This window comes from Rhopalosiphum maidis, chromosome 2 (assembly GCF_003676215.2).
Source record: "Rhopalosiphum maidis isolate BTI-1 chromosome 2, ASM367621v3, whole genome shotgun sequence".
Taxonomy (NCBI): Eukaryota; Metazoa; Arthropoda; class Insecta; order Hemiptera; family Aphididae; genus Rhopalosiphum; species Rhopalosiphum maidis.
In genome coordinates, this window is record NC_040878.1 from 62395869 (window position 1) to 62406841 (window position 10973).

The 10973-nt window shown below is 24.9% G+C and overlaps 3 non-coding genes across 3 annotated transcripts; all 3 read right to left on the bottom strand.

Moving 5' to 3' along the window:
- Positions 1–576: 576 nt before the first annotated feature.
- Trnaa-ugc lies at positions 577–648 on the bottom strand. Its single transcript has one exon. It is a non-coding gene; the product is annotated as a tRNA-Ala (tRNA).
- Positions 649–4110: 3462 nt separating this feature from the next.
- Positions 4111–4182, bottom strand: Trnaa-ugc. Its single transcript has one exon. It is a non-coding gene; the product is annotated as a tRNA-Ala (tRNA).
- A 156-nt stretch (positions 4183–4338) lies between these two features.
- On the bottom strand, positions 4339–4410 carry Trnaa-ugc. Its single transcript has one exon. It is a non-coding gene; the product is annotated as a tRNA-Ala (tRNA).
- Positions 4411–10973: the final 6563 nt, after the last annotated feature.

Here is a 10973-nt window from a genome sequence, read left to right on the forward strand (position 1 = left end):
GTAGTTTTGCAAATATTATTATTTTAAACTTCACAAAAAGTCAAAAATAATTTTCGTTATTGATATTTTGTCATACGACACAAATAATACACATAATACGATTACGATACATTCAATCCAACAAAATTTTAAATAAAATAATTATTAATTAGGTATAGGCACTCATAGAAATTTATTTTACTCGATATAATTTTGAATTATTTATTTCAACAAGTTAAAAATTTGAATATAAGTTTATTAAGTACATAAATTATTTGTTGTTATTAATATTATTATTTATTTCAATGCTATTTTTTAAATTGATACATTTTACAAATTTTTTAATTTCCTAAATTTTAGTTTCTTTTATCAGATTTAACGTGTTTTAAATTACATTCAACTTGTACAAATAAACATAGATAAATAAATCAATATATTATAATATAGTATACTAATAAATGATAATAGTGCTTTTTTTTAAGTTTTTATTTAAGGAAATATTAATTTTTTTATAAAAATAATATATTTACTAATAATTAAATTCAAATTCAAAGAAAAAATTATTAATATTTATTATTTAAAAAGTGCAAAAATTCTTGGAGATGCCGGGGATCGAACCCGGGGCCTTTCACATGCAAAGCGAACGCTCTACCACTGAGCTACATCCCCGATGATAAGATGAGGAATTATCTATATAATATAAATAAAATATTTTCACTTCTATCTTTATTTATATAGGTAAGTATTTTTTTAAAATAAAATATAAATATTTTAAAATTGTTAGTTATTGGAATAAATATTTTTCAAAAAAAAATTACAACACGTGACATGACATAGCTATAAAGGTGAGGTATATCGTACAAATATACAAGAGTATAAACTCTGTTTTACCCACGTAAAAAAATGAGTTTACGGATGTTTCATATTATATTATATTCATATTGATTAAAATCACTTTGATCTCTTTCTTTCTTGATTTTTTCTGTGATGAATGTATTGATTTTACAATGATGTATGTTTTTTTTTATTTTTGTGTCTGCCATCACGTTTTGGAGTAATATTAGTAGTAACTAGTAATACTAGTAATAGTGCTTTGATTTTTGACTTCAGCCCCTCTTCGAAAAGGAAAATTAATCTTTTTGGTGCATAGGAGGGGGGGGCAAAAGTAAAAATTTTCCAGTAGTTTTCAAAAGTTTAAGGTAAATCCCTAAAATAATAACGGAAAAAACAGGAATTTTTCTGCATAACCAGTTTTTGACAAAATCGTTTCTTTTTTTTACTTTAACTCAAAAACGAATCATTGTAGATACTTGAAATTTCCGCCATATTAGCGTTATCTATATACGATTAAAATTTCAAAATATTTTGACATTTCTAAAGCTATTTATAGGCAATTGAAATTTTCGATTTATCTAAGTTTTACTTTTGAAATTCCGATAAAAAAAATTTGGCATTCCAAAAAATCTTTAAAATTTAATACTTGGTTTATAATAAGTTGTACTAATCGTAGTAAAAAAAATCAAAAACCGTTAGTCACAATTTTAGTTTATAAGCATTTAAATTTCTTCCGAGAATCATTGTATACCACGTTTTTAAAACTTAGTTGTTTTAATTAAAAATAAGTATTAACTATTAAGACATTAACTTATAAAAATATAATAACATCATAACATTATACATGTATAATATTATTTATTGAATATATAGTAGTTTGTATGAAGACAGAAAAAATTGTTTAATGCATTTTATGCCGTACTCTTCACTTTCTATGTATTAGAGTAACCGATTTCTTCTACCGACTTCTACAAAGAAGGTCTAACCTGCACGACCTAGCCTTTAATTACGTTAATAATTTATCCGCTACGCCACAACAATTTTTGTTATCACTTATCATTTATCAATAATTTTACTCGTAATATAGTCATTCTGATTGGCGATTTGTAACATGATTTGTATCAATGTATCATGTAACAGAGTATGTCATCGAAGTGCTGACTCACTGATGACTGATCTGAATTAATAATTCTGAATACAGTTACAGAAACTGCAGCAGTATTCAGTATATGCTGACCAATGACTGCGAGCTCCATATTTCAGTTTCGGAAACATATATTATAGGATGTATTAAAACTTAAAACTGGTATAGTTACTAGTTACCGACTGAGTATATAATGAGTACTGGAGTCCGTACTCCGTCATCTGGACAAGAACGTATAATTTAGGAGGGAGGCGATAAGAATGATCGCCCCCTCGCCCAAAAGCATTTAAATTTACGTACCTGCATCTGGAGGAGTGTTATTAAAATTAATTTGAGTAAAATAAAAGATGGTAACCCAATATTGTGGACCCTAACATTTAAATTTGAGTAAGTATACATAATTTTACTGTTTAAAAATACTGAATAGTAAATACCAGCTATAGGTAGATTTATTTTGAACGTAAAATTAGGTATGTTATGTCTTATGCGTTATTACTAACACGAATGAGACAACAATCGCCCATTACTAATAGGATATCATATGGCCTATAGGCTATGGTTATATAGGCTATTTTGTGGCTATATTTATAGCATTTATTATTTGACTGATTGTCTAACAATGTCAAACAATTATTTGCATGGCAAAATTTAAGATCTATTATACGTTTAGACTGTTAACGTTTTTTTTATAATCTATTATTTAAAATTATTACAAGTTAGATATATATAGCTTTGATTAATTGATTTTACAATAGATAATTTTATTACTTGTATAATTTGCACTAAAATATAAAAATATAACATGTATTTTGTGCCACATTTAAAAATTAATATTTGTAATTTGCGTTACGACAGAAAACGAAATGGATTGCATATTATATACCTAGGTACATTTATTTATAATTATAATATGACTGATTTTTATATGGTTTTTAATAACCAGAATTATATTTATTTAATACTTTTTTTTAATTACTTTTAATAATTTTCTAAAAATGTAATTATTAAAAATAAACTCGATTAATCAATGATTAAAAGTACAATATGTTAAACAGAAAAAAAATTGTTTAGTTATTTAAAAGTGGCGCGAATTATAATTTTTGTAGGTTCAATATGGCGCAGATTACATAATGTACTTTTATTTAGTTTTATGTGGCACAAACTACATAAATTAATTTTTAAATGTGTCGCAAAAATTACATGAGCCCAATAAAATCAATAGTATATAAAATATAGTTATATATATATATATATATATATATAGGTAATCATATCTATAACTATGAGTCGTATTACATCAAGATGATTGATGGTAAATGAACAAATTATGGTTATTTATTTATATTATTGCTTAAAATATTATCTTATCCCAAACATACAACAGAATTAATTTGAGTGTGAACAAATCATATAGGTAATAATATATACGGATGCCGCTGCCGCATATTATATAATATTATAAAAGAGATGTTTTATTATTTCACGATATAATAACGCTAATTCGATGTGATGGTTCTAATAGAACTGTTCTATTCTAATGTATGTTGGTATTTAGCGTAATGTGTGTAATATAATAATTATACATAAAAGTTTAAGTTCCATTGAATAACATTTTTTTAAATTATAACAAAATAACTATATAACATATCGTTATTTATCATTTAAAAAAGTAATTTATTTATCTTGCAAAATGAAACTTAAAATGCATGTCAAAAAATTATGTTTATATTTTTAGTATTTTTTATACAGATATAAGAATAACTTTTTTAAGATCTTGAATTAAATTTTCAAGAATTTTGATCCAACAAATTATTTTTAGTCGAAATTTGTTTAAAAAAAATTTAATCGTATAAATAAAAACGATAATATAAGATAAAATTTTATGAAAATTTCAAATATTTATTATACAGTTATTCAATAGTTGCATAAAAAAAGGAAGATTTTATCGAAAATTGGATTTGCGTAAAAATTTACTTTTTATCTTAATGTTTTGTTTGTTTTCTCAACTATAGAAATAAATACTATAGACATTTTTAAGTTTGATCTTTCTAAAATACCATCTAGAATTCGCTTTATTATTAAAATAAATATAGAGTAAAAAATCTATATGGCTATTTTTGTTAAATTTTAAGTAAAAAATATTAAAAAATTCTTGGAGATGCCGGGGATCGAACCCGGGGCCTTTCACATGCAAAGCGAACGCTCTACCACTGAGCTACATCCCCTGATGCTATAATTTTGAGAAAGTTGGTTATTTAAAAAGTTATTAGTTAAATATTTGTTTTAATAAATTATTTAAAAAATTTGTAAATTAGTTTTGAATACATTAAATGAGAAATTTTTAATTAATAAATACAACAAAATAACACGAAAAAAATTGTTGGAGATGCCGGGGATCGAACCCGGGGCCTTTCACATGCAAAGCGAACGCTCTACCACTGAGCTACATCCCCATGTGAAAGTTATTAGTTTAAACGAAATGATTTAACAAATTCGTAATTTTTATTGATACATTTGATAATATAATTATTAAATTATGATTATTTTATTTTATTTAAGAAACCTATTAACTAGCCAATAGCCACATACCCTATATAAACTATATATAAGAATTAGTTCAAATTACATAGGTACCTAAGTAATTATAGTAGGTACGTAAATAAAATATTTAAAAACAAATCTAACCTAGACACCTAATGCCTAGTAACCTACTTAAAATACTTAGGTAGGTTATGTTGTGTTGGTAACAATTATTTGTATTTAATATATATTCAATATTATGTATTATTAAGTACTGAGTATTGGTTTAACACTAGTGGCGTAACAAAAAAATTTAGACTCCCCGCAAAAATAAATGGGCCCCTAAAATATTGATCGTTATTGTTTAGGTAGGTACTAGGTAGTATATTAGTTTAAAAACATTAATCAGATATAGCATATAGGTAAAGTAAAGCACTTATTTTAATTAAAATTTTGTTATGATATGATAAAAAATAACAATATTCATTTGATATTATACAATTATTACTTAATATTGTATAAATAACTAAATTTTACTGAATTATTTTATTTAAATTTCTGCGATCTTCAAGCATTTTTTTGGGCAAACTTATCAACTAACATGTTTATATCTAAACTGCGCATAGATTAACATTGATTTAATTTGAAAAAAAGCAATTATTCAATTTTTTTTCACAGAAATTTAATTTACTTTAACCAAAGGCCCCAAATTACCGTGGCCCATATTGTCTATAGGTACTATAAAAATACCAATACAATATTATTTTTTATAAAACATGGTATTATGACGAATTCTATAATAATATATTGTTTCATCTATAATTAATAACAATAAAAAGGAAAACATTTGAAAGTGAATAGATAATTAAATTTTGATTTAAAAAAAATAGATATTTTGGTAAACTTATAATATTTCTTTCTCTATAGAAAACGTTATTAGTATATATTTCTCAACACGTTTATTGTAACTTGAAAGTTACCAAGTAGGAATACGTTTCGCTGCTATTAACGCATTAACAAGAGATGTGTATTTTCATCATCACTTAACGTCATAAAACCGATAATTTCTGTTAAAGATCGGTTGATTCTTAGTTTTTTGATCATTAAATACAATTTCAATAATATAAAACAGCTATCTCAAACAGGCCAAACGTCAATAGTTTAATAAATCAAAATTGACCAACACAAAATGTTAATAATAAACTATTACACATCTACATTCTACAGTAATATTTTAAACAATATTTAATTATGCGTATGAATGAGGGGAAAGTATAGGTAATTTTCTGTTGTACATTAGTTGAGTATATTTTCTCATTATTAAGTAAGTCTCTGTAATGTATATGTTAAATTCTTTGTGTTATTCTTCGTTTAAATATCTAATTCATCCAATTGTTTACTTAAAATGTGCCTATTATTACTGCAGGTATTACATTTTCAATCGTTTTGACTGAGCTTAAAACTTTTTGATTCTATAGTATATACTACTTATGAAGAATTCTGTATTAATTATTTATAAGACTTAAGTATAAAAATTAAACATTTTATAAATTTAAAAAAATAATTACCTATAGTAAATGTTTGTGATACATAGAAATTATATAGAAATTTGAAATTTAAATTCTTATATAAGAAAAAATTGTGCCTGTTTAATGTAAAATTTTTTAAAGTAACTATGATAACAATTTAAGAGAAACTAAATTTAGTTTAATAAATATTGTATACATTTTTAAGTTTTTAAATATAAAATAATTTGCAAATTTTCGTGATATTGACGACCGAGATTCCAACTTCAAACACTTATCAAAAATTATTCCTAACCGGATTAACGTTCAATTTTTTTTATATTTATTTAATAATAACTAATGAAACATCTGAAATTTAGTTTTAATAATTTTTTGATAGAACAAATTGTTTTAAATCATTGAAATAACTAAAAAAAAAAAAAATCAATAAGGTCTTTAAATAGTTCATAAAGAGACAAAATATTTTAAAAAATATACACCATTATTTATGAAAATGCTTATTTCGAATTACAACGAGATTGGAAAATTAGTCTTATTAAAAACAGGTTTTGACTATTTTGTATTATAATTCCTGGGCGTTATAACCTAATTCATTTTTTGTTTTCCCGATTATTAAGAAAAGTATTGAAAATGTTTACTTTTGATCCCTAACGTCCATCTAGATTCACTTTCCTAATTCCTATTAGAAAATATGATGAAGTAGAAAATCTAAGTATTCGTTGATGATACACAAAAAAACACATATCATTGTTAAGTTCATATATTCATTGCTCCGCAAAGCAGAATTTAAAATAATAATAATATTTTATTAACGGAATTAACATTTTGAAATTGTCTGTAAATACTAAATAGAACATAATAATATAATTAAACTGTTTTATATTGTTATAAATAATATGACTAGATTTAGGTGTATAGACGTATAGACGTATAGTTATTAGGTAATAATATCTCATTATGTAAAGTTTGTTTATGTATAAAATCCTCATTATGATGGATAATAAAGAAAGATATATGACAAGGAATTTGGGATAATATTTTGTAATTAAGTTAGTCACGGCATGTATCACGCTTATCAGATAAAAATGCTTATTTCTGGTAGTATTATTGTAGTAACGTAATGTTGACTTTGCCACATCATTGCAGCATACTTAGAGATAATTATGAGTAAAATAATGAAAGCACTATTTTGTTTAAAATATTATTTTTGTAATTGAGTATCAATTTTATATTATGTCAATAATCAGTAGGTATTCAGTAATACTACAATGTTTAGAAAATATAGGTACGTCGCATGTCTCAAATAATTGTTTAAATCCTAACATCAAAAAATTAAAACTATCATAAGTTTGAGTTGTATAATAATATTTTATTTTATGAATAGAACAATTATATTTTGACCATATATAAGTTAGTATGAAACAAATGTGAGAAGTACAAGTATTCGTTTTTATTTTTTAAAAGAGCAATAGATAGACCTCTAGATAACTATAATAGTAGGTACATATATAATATATAATATTAATATGTTGTCTGCTTATACTATAGGATTTTCAATTTTGAATATGTTAATCATGACAGGTGTGTGGTGAACAAATGGTTCGACTAAGGTTTTTTAAACGAGATTTTCTAAATTTGAACACCATTGGCCAACGGCTATTTATATAATTTTCCACGGCTCCATAGACGAAGTGCACAACTAATGCCAAAGTCTCCGGAACGTCTCTATGCCACCGCACCTGCTCCCTTCTTTTCACGTAACATTTCCACTCAGCCGCGCAAAACAAATTAGGTTAAACAGTTTCAGGGAGACCGCATCATCCAGACCAATAAACGTTTTTAAATTACCATTAACTTATAATAATAATAATAATAATAAAAAATTATATTTAAATATTTAATAAATTGAGTAATAAATATTATAACCACAATAATCACATTATAGAATTTAAACTGTTTCTAAAAATTCACATGTTTCTATATCTTATCCATTATCATACAGTAATATCAGTTTAAAGTTCTTAATTATATACATTTTTTAATACTTTTCTTTTTAAACCTTTGAAAACAATAATCTTTAGTGTTGAAGTAAAATTGATTCCTTATACAATGTTTCTATAATCTAAAATTTCAATATTATTTAAATCTGAAAAACAAAAATTTATTTTGTCTACCTACTTTGCTTTTTAAGAAGCCTTTGAAGTTAAGATATACTTTATTTATACTTTTGAAGACCTACAAGTGAATTTGTTAGGTTATTTACTCATTCATTTTAAATAGTAGGCAATACCAATATAATATGCAAAATAGATAATCGAATAACTTATTGTAATTTAATTTATATAATAAATGGTAGCAATAAAATACTAATTATAATTTCTTATTAAACGTTATATAATATGTACTATGTATATAAGTATATTGTATAAACACTACTAGAAATCATATATTTTCGATAGGTAATTGTGTTTCAATGGTAATTGGTAACATATTATTTTGTATAATTTATTGTGATGTTATTGTATATTATAGTATATTACTATTATAATAGTCAATTAATTAGAATCTATTAAGAATTGAACTGTGCACGTGATTTTTATAAAGCCACAAATATTTAAGTTTCTATTAGAAAATAGTATTTATTATTTATATACATATAACCTACCTATAATAATAATATAATGTATCGATTGATGAAGCACAAATTAATGAGTAACTAACCTACTTCTTTAAATCACGGAAATTGCATAGTCATTACTCCTTAAAATATATCATTAAATGATTATCAAGTTATTTAAATTTGTATAAAATTATTTAACCTATTTGTACAGTCTAAGATATCTAGTTATTCCAATAAAAACGCAGATCATTCAACTTGAAATATTGCCAAAGTATATTAGAAAATACTATTTTCTTCGGTTGCAAACGTAAATACCCACTAATTCTGTATACACGTAATATAAAATCAATAGTAATTATGTATAGGTTCTTAAAAGCTAGTATTTAGATATTTAAGAACAAATAATTTTTTATTATTATTTATTTACAGCAAATTATATTTTTATTTAACCTAATATTTGGAAACAAACTTTTTTATAGTTTACTTGATATATTCGTTGCCAGTAAAAATTTAAAAATACTATTTATATAACAAATAGAGATACTTAAGTATAGGTATTTTAATTACAATGAATATATTTTATTGTATTATGTATTTTTATATAAATAAATTATAATTTTGATATTTAACTATAATACCATAGGTACCTTTCGAGATTTTGAACCATTAGAATTAAATATCTTATATAATAAATATGTTTCTACTTTTAATTATCACGTATTTTATATGATGTGTTATATATTTGTAGTATAATATATATTTTATATTTATTTAGTGAAAATAAATATTTTTTTTATTTATTTAATGCATCAACTGCGTAGTTATTAGCTAGTGATTACGTTATTTACATTATAGCTACAATAATGCATTTACATTACATTTATAATACATTACGTTTATCTATTTAATTTGTACATTGATTTACTTAGGTTATATTATTAATTTAGGTATCGGATGAGTAGATTAATTAATTTATTTTTAAAGAATGGTGTTCTATTAAAATGTTCATTTTTAGTTTTGTATTAAATTAGTCTCACAATATAATAGGGTTCAAATAGGTAGTAGGTAGTATCTATATATATATTATATAAAATATTATTCGTATTAATAGATATTTTTCGGAAATTCGTTGTAAGTATACAAAAGGTTCGTGTTTTTACAATAATTTATGGCCAGTGTTGACCTTGGAGATGTGAAATATCCTTATAGTCTTGTCAAAACATGAAGGTCAAACGCGTGGGCGCACGGAACGTTGTAGTCGTCGTCTCTCGTTTCTGCACATATAGCATAATGTGGTTTATACTATAGTATAATATGTGTCTATTTTTGTGTGTGTCACCACCGTAGTATAGTGTAGATAGGTTATCTGATGAAGTCCCGCTATAGTTACCACACTCCATTTGGTTTTGCCCGAGGTCAACGTAGCGTATACCCAACCTAACATTGTCCGTCACGGGTTTAAAAAGTATACTATTATAATAGGGGTAATCGACGAGTCTACTGAATCGCATACAACTATCGCGCTTTCCGGAGGCGTGAAAGTATGAGCACAATATTAGGATCAAAATTCTGGGCAGGGGTAGGAGAAGGAGTTAATATGTATTATAGTCTCAAAAAAAAAAATAATCAATACAACCAACGTATTATATAAACTGTGTACTTTATGCAATCAGTTCCCTAGCAAGCTATTCAAACTGTAAACAGTTTGGAGTGGCTAAATCTATATATGTTTGTGTTTGAGTGGCGTTAGCCTTATAGCCCTAGCCTACCCATATAGTTACGCAAATGGCTATCAGTTTTGTAGTTTCTCCGTACCTACATTTGGTTTAATTTAACTCGGTGGGGCTGCGGTACCAGTCCAAAGATTCAAGGGCTGATGAAAAACACCCACAGTGGCGGTACGATAATAATATTATAATATTAAGCGCTTAAGGTTTTGGCCGACAAACGAATTTGTTTGATTTTATAAATAACCTTGCCACGGGATGCCGCGCTAATTCAAAGCTACGCAAATTATAATATATATAATGTTATATCGCTTGCAATAAACAATTTCCCGGCCGCCGCGTAGTTTTTTACCTTGGCCAATGAATGTTAATAATAATATATTAATATATACATAATAACGGTCCCTTTAGAATATAGATGGTACGAAATTCATCGAGCAAAATTTGCAGCGCGTTGCAGGCTCATCTAATATTTAAATGCTTATTAATTAAAAATAATTGATTCAATATTATCAATGTGTTTGTTACATCAATATTTTTTAAAAATGCAAACTTAAAAATCCAAAAAGTGTTTATTTTACACACGTGTGATATAGTTTAAACCTCTCTTCTTATTTCGTACA